Below are 16,363 nucleotides of genomic sequence, written 5' to 3'. Positions count from 1 at the left end.
AGAAGGAGGCCAAGAAATTAGCCAAAAAACAGTGAAAATTTAGTTTTTTTCAAAAAAATGGGAAAAATGTGCTGCAGAAGAAGGCTTGTGGTTTTTTCCCTGAAAAGGGCATCATCAAAGGGTTTGCGGTGCTAAAATCACCAGCTTCCCAGCTTTCAGGAAAAGGCAGACTTTGAATCAGAAAACCCAATTTTTCAACACAATTTTGGCATTTTACTGGGACATACCCCATTTTTACGATTTTTCAGTGACAGAAATGGGCATGAAACCAATGCTGGATCCCAGACACCGCAACATTTCTGAAAAGTAGACAAAATTCTGAATTCAGCAAGGGGTAATGTGTGTAGATCCTACAAGGGTTTCCTACAGAAAATAACAACTGAAAAATAAAAATATTGAAATTGAGGTGAAAAAAACATCAATTTTTCTCTACGTTTTACTCTGTAACTTTTTCCTGCAATGTCAGATTTTCGAAAGCAATATACCGTTACGTCTGCTGGACTCTTCTGGTTGCGGGGATATATAGGGCTTGTAGGTTCATCAAGAACTCTAGGTACCCAGAGCCAATAAATGACCTGCACCCTGCAGTGGGTTTTCATTCTATGTCGGGTATACAGCAATTCATTTGCTGAAATATAAAGAGTAAAAAATAGCTATCAAGAAAACCTTTGTATTTCCAAAATGGGCACAAGATAAGGTGTTGAGAAGCAGTGGTTATTTGCACATCTCTGAATTCCGGGGTGCCCATACTAGCATGTGAATTACAGGGCATTTCTGAAATAGACGTCTTTTTTACACACTGTCTTACATTTGGAAGGGAAAACTGTAGAGAAAAACAAGGGGCAATAACACTAGTTTTGCTATTCTATGTTCCCCCAAGTCTCCCGATAAAAATTATACCTCACTTGTGTGGGTAGGCCTAGCGCCCGCGACAGGATATTCCCCAAAACACAACGTGGACACATCACAGAAAACAGAGCTGTTTTTAGCAAAGTGCCTACCTGTAGATTTTGGCCTCTAGCTCAGCCGCCACCTAAGGAAACCTACCAAACCTGTGCATTTCTGAAAACTAGAGACCTAGGGGAATCCAAGATGGGGTGACTTGTGTGGCTCGGACCAGGTTCTGTTACCCAGAATCCTTTGCAAACCTCAAAATGTGGCTAAAAAAACACATGTTCCTCACATTTCTGTGGCAGAAAGTTCTGGAATCTGAGAGGAGCTACAAATTTCCTTCCACCCAGCGTTCCCCCACATCTCCCGATAAAAATGATACCTCACTTGTGTGGGTAGGCCTAGCGCCTGCGACAGGAAACGCCCCAAAGCGCAACTTGGACCCAGCCACATTTTTGAAGGAAAAGCAGAGGTGTTTTTCGCAAAGTGCCTACCTGTAGATTTTGGCCTGTAGCTCAGCCGCCACCTAGGGAAACCTACCAAACCTGTGCATTTCTGAAAACTAGAGACCTAGGGGAATCCAAGATGGGGTGACTTGTGTGGCTCGGACCAGGTTCTGTTACCCAGAATCCTTTGCAAACCTAAAAATTTGGCTAAAAAAAACACATGTTCCTCACATTTCTGTGGCAGAAAGTTCTGGAATCTGAGAGGAGCCACAAATTTCCTTCCACCCTGCGTTCGCCCACGTCTCCCGATAAAAATGATACCTCACTTGTGTGGTAGGCCTAGCGCCCGCGACAGGAAACGCCCCAAAGCGCAACGTGGACACAGCCACATTTTTGAAGGAAAACAGAGGTGTTTTTTGCAAAGTGCCTACCTGTAGATTTTGGCCTGTAGCTCAGCCGCCACCTAGGTAAACCTACCAAACCTGTGCATTTCTGAAAACTAGAGACCTAGGGGAATCCAAGATGGGGTGACTTGTGTGGCTCGGACCAGGTTCTGTTACCCAGAATCCTTTGCAAACCTTAAAATTTGGCTACAAAAACACATGTTCCTCACATTTCTGTGGCAGAAAGTTCTGGAATCTGAGAGGAGCCACAAATTTCCTTCCATCCAGCGTTCCCCCACGTCTCCCGATAAAAATGATACCTCACTTGTGTGGGTAGGCCTAGCGCCCGCGACAGGAAACGCCCCAAAGCACAACGTGGACACATCCAAATTTTTGAAGGAAAACAGAGGTGTTTTTTGCAAAGTGCCTACCTGTAGATTTTGGCCTGTAGCTCAGCCGCCACCTAGGGAAACCTACCAAACCTGTGCATTTCTGAAAACTAGAGACCTAGGGGAATCCAAGATGGGGTGACTTGTGTGGCTCGGACCAGGTTCTGTTACCCAGAATCCTTTGCAAACCTTAAAATTTGGCTAACAAAACACATGTTCCTCACATTTCTGTGGCAGAAAGTTCTGTAATCTGAGAGGAGCCACAAATTTCCTTCCACCCAGCGTTCCCCCACGTCTCCCGATAAAAATGATACCTCACTTGTGTGGGTAGGCCTAGCGCCCGCGACAGGAAACGCCCAAAAGCGCAACGTGGACACATCCAAATTTTTGAAGGAAAACAGAGGTGTTTTTTGCAAAGTGCCTACCTGTAGATTTCGGCCTGTAGCTCAGCCGCCACCTAGGGAAACCTACCAAACCTGTGCATTTCTGAAAACTAGAGACCTAGGGGAATCCAAGATGGGGTGACTTGTGTGGCTCGGACCAGGTTCTCTTAACCAGAATCCTTTGCAAACCTTAAAATTTGGCTAAAAAAACACATGTTCCTCACATTTCTGTGGCAGAAAGTTCTGGAATCTGAGAGGAGCCACAAATTTCCTTCAACCCAGCGTTCCCCCACGTCTCCAGATAAAAATGATACCTCACTTGTGTGGGTAGGCCTAGCGCCCGCGACAGAAAACGCCCCAAAGCGCAACGTGGACACATCCAAACTTTTGAAGGAAAACAGAGGTGTTTTTTGCAAAGTGCCTACCTGTAGATTTTGGCCTGTAGCTCAGCCACCACCTAGGAAACCTACCAAACCTGTGCATTTCTGAAAACTAGAGACCTAGGGGAATCCAAGATGGGGTGACTTGTGTGGCTCGGACCAGGTTCTGTTACCCAGAATCCTTTGCAAACCTCAAAATTTGGCTAAAAAAACACATGTTCCTCACATTTCTGTGGCAGAAAGTTCTGGAACCTGAGAGGAGCCACAAATTTCCTTCCACCCAGCGTTCCCCCATGTCTCCCGATAAAAATGATACCTCACTTCTGTTGGTAGGCCTAGCGCCCGCGACAGGAAACTCCCCAAAGCGCAACGTGGACACAGCCAAATTTTTGAAGGAAAAGCAGAGGTGTTTTTTGCAAAGTGCCCACCTGTAGATTTTGGCCTGTAGCTCAGCCACCACCTAGGGAAACCTACCAAACCTGTGCATTTCTGAAAACTAGAGACCTAGGGGAATCCAAGATGGGGTGACTTGTGTGGCTCGGACCAGGTTCTGTTACCCAGAATCCTTTGCAAACCTCACAATTTGGCTAAAAAAACACATGTTCCTCACATTTCTGTGGCAGAAAGTTCTGGAATCTGAGAGGAGCCACAAATTTCCTTCCACCCAGCGTTCCCCCACGTCTCCCGATAAAAATGATACCTCACTTGTGTGGGTAGGCCTAGCGCACGCGACAGGAAACGCCCCAAAGCGCAACGTGGACACATCCAAATTTTTGAAGGAAAACAGGTGTTTTTTGCAAAGTGCCTACCTGTAGATTTTGGCCTGTAGCTCAGCCGCCACCTAGGGAAACCTACCAAACCTGTGCATTTCTGAAAACTAGAGACCTAGGGGAATCCAAGATGGGGTGACTTGTGTGGCTCGGACCAGGTTCTGTTACCCAGAATCCTTTGCAAACCTCACAATTTGGCTAAAAAAACACATTTTCCTCACATTTCTGTGGCAGAAAGTTCTGGAACCTGAGAGGAGCCACAAATTTCCTTCCACCCAGCGTTCCCCCACGTCTACCGATAAAAATGATACCTCACTTGTGTGGGTAGGCCTAGCGCCCGCGACAGGAAACGCCCCAAAGCGCAACGTGGACACATCCAAATTTTTGAAGGAAAACAGGTGTTTTTTGCAAAGTGCCTACCTGTAGATTTTGGCCTGTAGCTCAGCCGCCACCTAGGGAAACCTACCAAACCTGTGCATTTCTGAAAACTAGAGACCTAGGGGAATCCAAGATGGGGTGACTTGTGTGGCTCGGACCAGGTTCTGTTACCCAGAATCCTTTGCAAACCTCAAAATTTGGCTAAAAAAACACATGTTCCTCACATTTCTGTGGCAGAAAGTTCTGGAACCTGAGAGGAGCCACAAATTTCCTTCCACCCAGCGTTCCCCCACGTCTCCCGATAAAAATGATACCTCACTTCTGTGGGTAGGCCTAGCGCCCGCGACAGGAAACTCCCCAAAGCGCAACGTGGACACAGCCAAATTTTTGAAGGAAAAGCAGAGGTGTTTTTTGCAAAGTGCCCACCTGTAGATTTTGGCCTGTAGCTCAGCCACCACCTAGGGAAACCTACCAAACCTGTGCATTTCTGAAAACTAGAGACCTAGGGGAATCCAAGATGGGGTGACTTGTGTGGCTCGGACCAGGTTCTGTTACCCAGAATCCTTTGCAAACCTCACAATTTGGCTAAAAAAACACATGTTCCTCACATTTCTGTGGCAGAAAGTTCTGGAATCTGAGAGGAGCCACAAATTTCCTTCCACCCAGCGTTCCCCCACGTCTCCCGATAAAAATGATACCTCACTTGTGTGGGTAGGCCTAGTGCACGCGACAGGAAACGCCCCAAAGCGCAACGTGGACACATCCAAATTTTTGAAGGAAAACAGGTGTTTTTTGCAAAGTGCCTACCTGTAGATTTTGGCCTGTAGCTCAGCCGCCACGTAGGGAAACCTACCAAACCTGTGCATTTCTGAAAACTAGAGACCTAGGGGAATCCAAGATGGGGTGACTTGTGTGGCTCGGACCAGGTTCTGTTACCCAGAATCCTTTGCAAACCTCACAATTTGGCTAAAAAAACACATGTTCCTCACATTTCTGTGGCAGAAAGTTCTGGAACCTGAGAGGAGCCACAAATTTCCTTCCACCCAGCGTTCCCCCACGTCTACCGATAAAAATGATACCTCACTTGTGTGGGTAGGCCTAGCGCCCGCGACAGGAAACGCCCCAAAGCGCAACGTGGACACATCCAAATTTTTGAAGGAAAACAGGTGTTTTTTGCAAAGTGCCTACCTGTAGATTTTGGCCTGTAGCTCAGCCGCCACCTAGGGAAACCTACCAAACCTGTGCATTTCTGAAAACTAGAGACCTAGGGGAATCCAAGATGGGGTGACTTGTGTGGCTCGGACCATGTTCTGTTACCCAGAATCCTTTGCAAACCTTAAAATTTGGCTAACAAAACACATGTTGCTCACATTTCTGTGGCAGAAAGTTCTGGAATCTGAGAGGAGCCACAAATTTCCTTCCACCCAGCGTTCCCCCACGTCTCCCGATAAAAATGATACCTCACTTGTGTGGGTAGGCCTAGCGCCCGCGACAGGAAACGCCCCAAAGCGCAACGTGGACACATCCAAATTTTTGAAGGAAAACAGAGGTTTTTTTTGCGAAGTGCCTACCTGTAGATTTCGGCCTGTAGCTCAGCCGCCACCTAGGGAAACCTACCAAACCTGTGCATTTCTGAAAACTAGAGACCTAGGGGAATCCAAGATGGGGTGACGTGTGTGGATCGGACCAGGTTCTGTTACCCAGAATCCTTCGCAAACCTCAAAATTTGGCTAAAAAAACACATGTTCCTCACATTTCTGTGGCAGAAAGTTCTGGAATCTGAGAGGAGCCACAAATTTCCTTCCACCCAGCGTTCCCCCACGTCTACCGATAAAAATGATACCTCACTTGTGTGGGTAGGCCTAGCGCCCGCGACAGGAAACGCCCCAAAGCGCAACGTGGACACAGCCAAATCTTTTAAGGAAAACAGAGGTGTTTTTTGCAAAGTGCCCACGTGTAGATTTTGGCCTGTAGCTCAGCCGCCACCTAGGGAAACCTACCAAACCTGTGCATTTCTGAAAACTAGAGACCTAGGGGAATCCAAGATGGGGTGACTTGTGTGGCTCGGACCGGGTTCTGTTACCCAGAATCCTTTGCAAACCTCACAATTTGGCTAAAAAAACACATGTTCCTCACATTTCTGTGGCAGAAAGTTCTGGAATCTGAGAGGAGCCACAAATTTCCTTCCACCCAGTGTTCCCCCACGTCTCCCGATAAAAATGATACCTCACTTGTGTGGGTAGGCCTAGCGCTCGCGACAGGAAACGCCCCAAAGCGCAACGTGGACACATCCAAATTTTTGAAGGAAAACAGAGGTGTTTTTTGCAAAGTGCCACCTGTAGATTTTGGCCTGTAGCTCAGCCGCCACCTAGGGAAACCTACCAAACCTGTGCATTTCTGAAAACTAGAGACCTAGGGGAATCCAAGATGGGGTGACTTGTGTGGCTCGGACCAGGTTCTGTTACCCAGAATCCTTTGCAAACCTCACAATTTGGCTAAAAAAACACATGTTCCTCACATTTCTGTGGCAGAAAGTTCTAGAACCTGAGAGGAGCCACAAATTTCCTTCCACCCAGCGTTCCCCCACGTCTCCCGATAAAAATGATACCTCACTTCTGTGGGTAGGCCTAGTGCCCGCGACAGGAAACTCCCCAAAGCGCAACGTGGACACAGCCAAATTTTTGAAGGAAAAGCAGAGGTGTTTTTTGCAAAGTGCCCACCTGTAGATTTTGGCCTGTAGCTCAGCCACCACCTAGGGAAACCTACCAAACCTGTGCATTTCTGAAAACTAGAGACCTAGGGGAATCCAAGATGGGGTGACTTGTGTGGCTCGGACCAGGTTCTGTTACCCAGAATCCTTTGCAAACCTCACAATTTGGCTAAAAAAACACATGTTCCTCACATTTCTGTGGCAGAAAGTTCTGGAATCTGAGAGGAGCCACAAATTTCCTTCCACCCAGCGTTCCCCCACGTCTCCCGATAAAAATGATACCTCACTTGTGTGGGTAGGCCTAGCGCACGCGACAGGAAACGCCCCAAAGCGCAACGTGGACACATCCAAATTTTTGAAGGAAAACAGGTGTTTTTTGCAAAGTGCCTACCTGTAGATTTTGGCCTGTAGCTCAGCCGCCACCTAGGGAAACCTACCAAACCTGTGCATTTCTGAAAACTAGAGACCTAGGGAAATCCAAGATGGGGTGACTTGTGTGGCTCGGACCAGGTTCTGTTACCCAGAATCCTTTGCAAACCTCACAATTTGGCTAAAAAAACACATTTTCCTCACATTTCTGTGGCAGAAAGTTCTGGAACCTGAGAGGAGCCACAAATTTCCTTCCACCCAGCGTTCCCCCACGTCTACCGATAAAAATGATACCTCACTTGTGTGGGTAGGCCTAGCGCCCGCGACAGGAAACGCCCCAAAGCGCAACGTGGACACATCCAAATTTTTGAAGGAAAACAGGTGTTTTTTGCAAAGTGCCTACCTGTAGATTTTGGCCTGTAGCTCAGCCGCCACCTAGGGAAACCTACCAAACCTGTGCATTTCTGAAAACTAGAGACCTAGGGGAATCCAAGATGGGGTGACTTGTGTGGCTCGGACCAGGTTCTGTTACCCAGAATCCTTTGCAAACCTCAAAATTTGGCTAAAAAAACACATGTTCCTCACATTTCTGTGGCAGAAAGTTCTGGAACCTGAGAGGAGCCACAAATTTCCTTCCACCCAGCGTTCCCCCACGTCTCCCGATAAAAATGATACCTCACTTCTGTGGGTAGGCCTAGCGCCCGCGACAGGAAACTCCCCAAAGCGCAACGTGGACACAGCCAAATTTTTGAAGTAAAAGCAGAGGTGTTTTTTGCAAAGTGCCCACCTGTAGATTTTGGCCTGTAGCTCAGCCACCACCTAGGGAAACCTACCAAACCTGTGCATTTCTGAAAACTAGAGACCTAGGGGAATCCAAGATGGGGTGACTTGTGTGGCTCGGACCAGGTTCTGTTACCCAGAATCCTTTGCAAACCTCACAATTTGGCTAAAAAAACACATGTTCCTCACATTTCTGTGGCAGAAAGTTCTGGAATCTGAGAGGAGCCACAAATTTCCTTCCACCCAGCGTTCCCCCACGTCTCCCGATAAAAATGATACCTCACCTGTGTGGGTAGGCCTAGTGCACGCGACAGGAAACGCCCCAAAGCGCAACGTGGACACATCCAAATTTTTGAAGGAAAACAGGTGTTTTTTGCAAAGTGCCTACCTGTAGATTTTGGCCTGTAGCTCAGCCGCCACGTAGGGAAACCTACCAAACCTGTGCATTTCTGAAAACTAGAGACCTAGGGGAATCCAAGATGGGGTGACTTGTGTGGCTCGGACCAGGTTCTGTTACCCAGAATCCTTTGCAAACCTCACAATTTGGCTAAAAAAACACATGTTCCTCACATTTCTGTGGCAGAAAGTTCTGGAACCTGAGAGGAGCCACAAATTTCCTTCCACCCAGCGTTCCCCCACGTCTACCGATAAAAATGATACCTCACTTGTGTGGGTAGGCCTAGCGCCCGCGACAGGAAACGCCCCAAAGCGCAACGTGGACACATCCAAATTTTTGAAGGAAAACAGGTGTTTTTTGCAAAGTGCCTACCTGTAGATTTTGGCCTGTAGCTCAGCCGCCACCTAGGGAAACCTACCAAACCTGTGCATTTCTGAAAACTAGAGACCTAGGGGAATCCAAGATGGGGTGACTTGTGTGGCTCGGACCAGGTTCTGTTACCCAGAATCCTTTGCAAACCTTAAAATTTGGCTAACAAAACACATGTTGCTCACATTTCTGTGGCAGAAAGTTCTGGAATCTGAGAGGAGCCACAAATTTCCTTCCACTCAGCGTTCCCCCACGTCTCCCGATAAAAATGATACCTCACTTGTGTGGGAAGGCCTAGCGCCCGCGACAGGAAACGCCCCAAAGCGCAACGTGGACACATCCAAATTTTTGAAGGAAAACAGAGGTTTTTTTTGCGAAGTGCCTACCTGTAGATTTCGGCCTGTAGCTCAGCCGCCACCTAGGGAAACCTACCAAACCTGTGCATTTCTGAAAACTAGAGACCTAGGGGAATCCAAGATGGGGTGACTTGTGTGGCTCGGACCAGGTTCTGTTACCCAGAATCCTTTGCAAACCTCACAATTTGGCTAAAAAAACACATGTTCCTCACATTTCTGTGGCAGAAAGTTCTGGAACCTGAGAGGAGCCACAAATTTCCTTCCACCCAGCGTTCCCCCACGTCTACCGATAAAAATGATACCTCACTTGTGTGGGTAGGCCTAGCGCCCGCGACAGGAAACGCCCCAAAGCGCAACGTGGACACATCCAAATTTTTGAAGGAAAACAGGTGTTTTTTGCAAAGTGCCTACCTGTAGATTTTGGCCTGTAGCTCAGCCGCCACCTAGGGAAACCTACCAAACCTGTGCATTTCTGAAAACTAGAGACCTAGGGGAATCCAAGATGGGGTGACTTGTGTGGCTCGGACCAGGTTCTGTTACCCAGAATCCTTTGCAAACCTTAAAATTTGGCTAACAAAACACATGTTGCTCACATTTCTGTGGCAGAAAGTTCTGGAATCTGAGAGGAGCCACAAATTTCCTTCCACCCAGCGTTCCCCCACGTCTCCCGATAAAAATGATACCTCACTTGTGTGGGTAGGCCTAGCGCCCGCGACAGGAAACGCCCCAAAGCGCAACGTGGACACATCCAAATTTTTGAAGGAAATCAGAGGTTTTTTTTGCGAAGTGCCTACCTGTAGATTTCGGCCTGTAGCTCAGCCGCCACCTAGGGAAACCTACCAAACCTGTGCATTTCTGAAAACTAGAGACCTAGGGGAATCCAAGATGGGGTGACTTGTGTGGATCGGACCAGGTTCTGTTACCCAGAATCCTTCGCAAACCTCAAAATTTGGCTAAAAAAACACATGTTCCTCACATTTCTGTGGCAGAAAGTTCTGGAATCTGAGAGGAGCCACAAATTTCCTTCCACCCAGCGTTCCCCCACGTCTACCGATAAAAATGATACCTCACTTGTGTGGGTAGGCCTAGCGCCCGCGACAGGAAACGCCCCAAAGCGCAACGTGGACACAGCCAAATCTTTTAAGGAAAACAGAGGTGTTTTTTGCAAAGTGCCCACGTGTAGATTTTGGCCTGTAGCTCAGCCGCCACCTAGGGAAACCTACCAAACCTGTGCATTTCTGAAAACTAGAGACCTAGGGGAATCCAAGATGGGGTGACTTGTGTGGCTCGGACCGGGTTCTGTTACCCAGAATCCTTTGCAAACCTCACAATTTGGCTAAAAAAACACATGTTCCTCACATTTCTGTGGCAGAAAGTTCTGGAATCTGAGAGGAGCCACAAATTTCCTTCCACCCAGTGTTCCCCCACGTCTCCCGATAAAAATGATACCTCACTTGTGTGGGTAGGCCTAGCGCTCGCGACAGGAAACGCCCCAAAGCGCAACGTGGACACATCCAAATTTTTGAAGGAAAACAGAGGTGTTTTTTGCAAAGTGCCACCTGTAGATTTTGGCCTGTAGCTCAGCCGCCACCTAGGGAAACCTACCAAACCTGTGCATTTCTGAAAACTAGAGACCTAGGGGAATCCAAGATGGGGTGACTTGTGTGGCTCGGACCAGGTTCTGTTACCCAGAATCCTTTGCAAACCTCACAATTTGGCTAAAAAAACACATGTTCCTCACATTTCTGTGGCAGAAAGTTCTAGAACCTGAGAGGAGCCACAAATTTCCTTCCACCCAGCGTTCCCCCACGTCTCCCGATAAAAATGATACCTCACTTCTGTGGGTAGGCCTAGTGCCCGCGACAGGAAACTCCCCAAAGCGCAACGTGGACACAGCCAAATTTTTGAAGGAAAAGCAGAGGTGTTTTTTGCAAAGTGCCCACCTGTAGATTTTGGCCTGTAGCTCAGCCACCACCTAGGGAAACCTACCAAACCTGTGCATTTCTGAAAACTAGAGACCTAGGGAATCCAAGATGGGGTGACTTGTGTGGCTCGGACCAGGTTCTGTTACCCAGAATCCTTTGCAAACCTCACAATTTGGCTAAAAAAACACATGTTCCTCACATTTCTGTGGCAGAAAGTTCTGGAATCTGAGAGGAGCCACAAATTTCCTTCCACCCAGCGTTCCCCCACGTCTCCCGATAAAAATGATACCTCACTTGTGTGGGTAGGCCTAGCGCCCGCGACAGGAAACGCCCCAAAGCGCAACGTGGACACATCCAAATTTTTGAAGGAAAACAGAGGTGTTTTTTGCAAAGTGCCCACCTGTAGATTTTGGCCTGTAGCTCAGCCGCCACCTAGGGAAACCTACCAAACCTGTGCATTTCTGAAAACTAGAGACCTAGGGGAATCCAAGATGGGGTGACTTGTGTGGCTCGGACAGGTTCTGTTACCCAGAATCCTTTGCAAACCTTAAAATTTGGCTACAAAAACACATGTTCCTCACATTTCTGTGGCAGAAAGTTCTGGACTCTGAGAGGAGCCACAAATTTCCTTCCACCCAGCGTTCCCCCACGTCTCCCGATAAAAATGATACCTCACTTGTGTGGGTAGGCCTAGCGCCCGCGACAGGAAACGCCCCAAAGCGCAACGTGGACACATCCAAATTTTTGAAGGAAAACAGAGGTGTTTTTTGCAAAGTGCCTACCTGTAGATTTTGGCCTGTAGCTCAGCCGCCACCTAGGGAAACCTACCAAACCTGTGCATTTCTAAAAACTAGAGACCTAGGGGAATCCAAGATGGGGTGACTTGTGTGGCTCGGACCAGGTTCTGTTACCCAGAATCCTTTGCAAACCTTAAAATTTGGCTAACAAAACACATGTTCCTCACATTTCTGTGGCAGAAAGTTCTGTAATCTGAGAGGAGCCACAAATTTCCTTCCACCCAGCGTTCCCCCACATCTCCTGATAAAAATGATACCTCACTTGTGTGGGTAGGCCTAGCGCCCGCAACAGGAAACGCCCAAAAGCGCAACGTGGACACATCCAAATTTTTGAAGGAAAACAGAGGTGTTTTTTGCAAAGTGCCTACCTGTAGATTTCGGCCTGTAGCTCAGCCGCCACCTAGAGAAACCTACCAAACCTGTGCATTTCTGAAAACTAGAGACCCAGGGGAATCCAAGATGAGGTGGCTTGTGTGGCTCGGACCAGGTTCTCTTACCCAGAATCCTTTGCAAACCTTAAAATTTGGCTAAAAAAACACATGTTCCTCACATTTCTGTGGCAGAAAGTTCTGGAATCTGAGAGGAGCCACAAATTTCCTTCAACCCAGCGTTCCCCCACGTCTCCCGATAAAAATGATACCTCACTTGTGTGGGTAGGCCTAGCGCCCGCGACAGAAAACGCCCCAAAGCGCAACGTGGACACATCCAAACTTTTGAAGGAAAACAGAGGTGTTTTTTGCAAAGTGCCTACCTGTAGATTTTGGCCTGTAGCTCAGCCGCCACCTAGGAAACCTACCAAACCTGTGCATTTCTGAAAACTAGAGACCTAGGGGAATCCAAGATGGGGTGACTTGTGTGGCTCGGACCGGGTTCTGTTACCCAGAATCCTTTGCAAACCTCACAATTTGGCTAAAAAAACACATGTTCCTCACATTTCTGTGGCAGAAAGTTCTGGAATCTGAGAGGAGCCACAAATTTCCTTCCACCCAGTGTTCCCCCACGTCTCCCGATAAAAATGATACCTCACTTGTGTGGGTAGGCCTAGCGCTCGCGACAGGAAACGCCCCAAAGCGCAACGTGGACACATCCAAATTTTTGAAGGAAAACAGAGGTGTTTTTTGCAAAGTGCCACCTGTAGATTTTGGCCTGTAGCTCAGCCGCCACCTAGGGAAACCTACCAAACCTGTGCATTTCTGAAAACTAGAGACCTAGGGGAATCCAAGATGGGGTGACTTGTGTGGCTCGGACCAGGTTCTGTTACCCAGAATCCTTTGCAAACCTCACAATTTGGCTAAAAAAACACATGTTCCTCACATTTCTGTGGCAGAAAGTTCTAGAACCTGAGAGGAGCCACAAATTTCCTTCCACCCAGCGTTCCCCCACGTCTCCCGATAAAAATGATACCTCACTTCTGTGGGTAGGCCTAGTGCCCGCGACAGGAAACTCCCCAAAGCGCAACGTGGACACAGCCAAATTTTTGAAGGAAAAGCAGAGGTGTTTTTTGCAAAGTGCCCACCTGTAGATTTTGGCCTGTAGCTCAGCCACCACCTAGGGAAACCTACCAAACCTGTGCATTTCTGAAAACTAGAGACCTAGGGGAATCCAAGATGGGGTGACTTGTGTGGCTCGGACCAGGTTCTGTTACCCAGAATCCTTTGCAAACCTCACAATTTGGCTAAAAAAACACATGTTCCTCACATTTCTGTGGCAGAAAGTTCTGGAATCTGAGAGGAGCCACAAATTTCCTTCCACCCAGCGTTCCCCCACGTCTCCCGATAAAAATGATACCTCACTTGTGTGGGTAGGCCTAGCGCCCGCGACAGGAAACGCCCCAAAGCGCAACGTGGACACATCCAAATTTTTGAAGGAAAACAGAGGTGTTTTTTGCAAAGTGCCCACCTGTAGATTTTGGCCTGTAGCTCAGCCGCCACCTAGGGAAACCTACCAAACCTGTGCATTTCTGAAAACTAGAGACCTAGGGGAATCCAAGATGGGGTGACTTGTGTGGCTCGGACAGGTTCTGTTACCCAGAATCCTTTGCAAACCTTAAAATTTGGCTACAAAAACACATGTTCCTCACATTTCTGTGGCAGAAAGTTCTGGAATCTGAGAGGAGCCACAAATTTCCTTCCACCCAGCGTTCCCCCACGTCTCCCGATAAAAATGATACCTCACTTGTGTGGGTAGGCCTAGCGCCCGCGACAGGAAACGCCCCAAAGCGCAACGTGGACACATCCAAATTTTTGAAGGAAAACAGAGGTGTTTTTTGCAAAGTGCCTACCTGTAGATTTTGGCCTGTAGCTCAGCCGCCACCTAGGGAAACCTACCAAACCTGTGCATTTCTGAAAACTAGAGACCTAGGGGAATCCAAGATGGGGTGACTTGTGTGGCTCGGACCAGGTTCTGTTACCCAGAATCCTTTGCAAACCTTAAAATTTGGCTAACAAAACACATGTTCCTCACATTTCTGTGGCAGAAAGTTCTGTAATCTGAGAGGAGCCACAAATTTCCTTCCACCCAGCGTTCCCCCACATCTCCTGATAAAAATGATACCTCACTTGTGTGGGTAGGCCTAGCGCCCGCAACAGGAAACGCCCAAAAGCGCAACGTGGACACATCCAAATTTTTGAAGGAAAACAGAGGTGTTTTTTGCAAAGTGCCTACCTGTAGATTTCGGCCTGTAGCTCAGCCGCCACCTAGAGAAACCTACCAAACCTGTGCATTTCTGAAAACTAGAGACCTAGGGGAATCCAAGATGAGGTGGCTTGTGTGGCTCGGACCAGGTTCTCTTACCCAGAATCCTTTGCAAACCTTAAAATTTGGCTAAAAAAACACATGTTCCTCACATTTCTGTGGCAGAAAGTTCTGGAATCTGAGAGGAGCCACAAATTTCCTTCAACCCAGCGTTCCCCCACGTCTCCCGATAAAAATGATACCTCACTTGTGTGGGTAGGCCTAGCGCCCGCGACAGAAAACGCCCCAAAGCGCAACGTGGACACATCCAAACTTTTGAAGGAAAACAGAGGTGTTTTTTGCAAAGTGCCTACCTGTAGATTTTGGCCTGTAGCTCAGCCGCCACCTAGGAAACCTACCAAACCTGTGCATTTCTGAAAACTAGAGACCTAGGGGAATCCAAGATGGGGTGACTTGTGTGGCTCGGACAAGGTTCTGTTACCCAGAATCCTTTGCAAACCTCAAAATTTGGCTAAAAAAAACACATGTTCCTCACATTTCTGTGGCAGAAAGTTCTGGAACCTGAGAGGAGCCACAAATTTCCTTCCACCCAGCGTTCCCCCACGTCTCCCGATAAAAATGATACCTCACTTCTGTGGGTAGGCCTAGCGCCCGCGACAGGAAACTCCCCAAAGCGCAACGTGGACACAGCCAAATTTTTGAAGGAAAAGCAGAGGTGTTTTTTGCAAAGTGCCCACCTGTAGATTTTGGCCTGTAGCTCAGCCACCACCTAGGGAAACCTACCAAATCTGTGCATTTCTGAAAACTAGAGACCTAGGGGAATCCAAGATGGGGTGACTTGTGTGGCTCGGACCAGGTTCTGTTACCCAGAATCCTTTGCAAACCTCACAATTTGGCTAAAAAAACACATGTTCCTCACATTTCTGTGGCAGAAAGTTCTGGAATCTGAGAGGAGCCACAAATTTCCTTCCACCCAGCGTTCCCCCACGTCTCCCGATAAAAATGATACCTCACTTGTGTGGGTAGGCCTAGCGCCCGCGACAGGAAACGCCCCAAAGCGCAACGTGGACACATCCAAATTTTTGAAGGAAAACAGAGGTGTTTTTTGCAAAGTGCCCACCTGTAGATTTTGGCCTGTAGCTCAGCCGCCACCTAGGGAAACCTACCAAACCTGTGCATTTCTGAAAACTAGAGACCTAGGGGAATCCAAGATGGGGTGACTTGTGTGGCTCGGACCAGGTTCTGTTACCCAGAATCCTTTGCAAACCTCACAATTTGGCTAAAAAAACACATGTTCCTCACATTTCTGTGGCAGAAAGTTCTGGAACCTGAGAGGAGCCACAAATTTCCTTCCACCCAGCGTTCCCCCACGTCTACCGATAAAAATGATACCTCACTTGTGTGGGTAGGCCTAGCGCCCGCGACAGGAAACGCCCCAAAGCGCAACGTGGACACATCCAAATTTTTGAAGGAAAACAGGTGTTTTTTGCAAAGTGCCTACCTGTAGATTTTGGCCTGTAGCTCAGCCGCCACCTAGGGAAACCTACCAAACCTGTGCATTTCTGAAAACTAGAGACCTAGGGGAATCCAAGATGGGGTGACTTGTGTGGCTCGGACCAGGTTCTGTTACCCAGAATCCTTTGCAAACCTTAAAATTTGGCTAACAAAACACATGTTGCTCACATTTCTGTGGCAGAAAGTTCTGGAATCTGGAGGAGCCACAAATTTCCTTCCACCCAGCGTTCCCCCACGTCTCCCGATAAAAATGATACCTCACTTGTGTGGGTAGGCCTAGCGCCCGCGACAGGAAACGCCCCAAAGCGCAACGTGGAGACATCCAAATTTTTGAAGGAAAACAGAGGTGTTTTTTGCAAAGTGCCTACCTGTAGATTTCGGCCTGTAGCTCAGCCGCCACCTAGGGAAACCTACCAAACCTGTGCATTTCT

The sequence above is a fragment of the Pleurodeles waltl genome, chromosome 4_2 (assembly GCF_031143425.1).
Source record: "Pleurodeles waltl isolate 20211129_DDA chromosome 4_2, aPleWal1.hap1.20221129, whole genome shotgun sequence".
Classification (NCBI taxonomy): Eukaryota; Metazoa; Chordata; class Amphibia; order Caudata; family Salamandridae; genus Pleurodeles; species Pleurodeles waltl.
The sequence above is the reverse complement of the archived record's forward strand: the minus strand, read 5'-3'. Positions refer to the sequence as shown.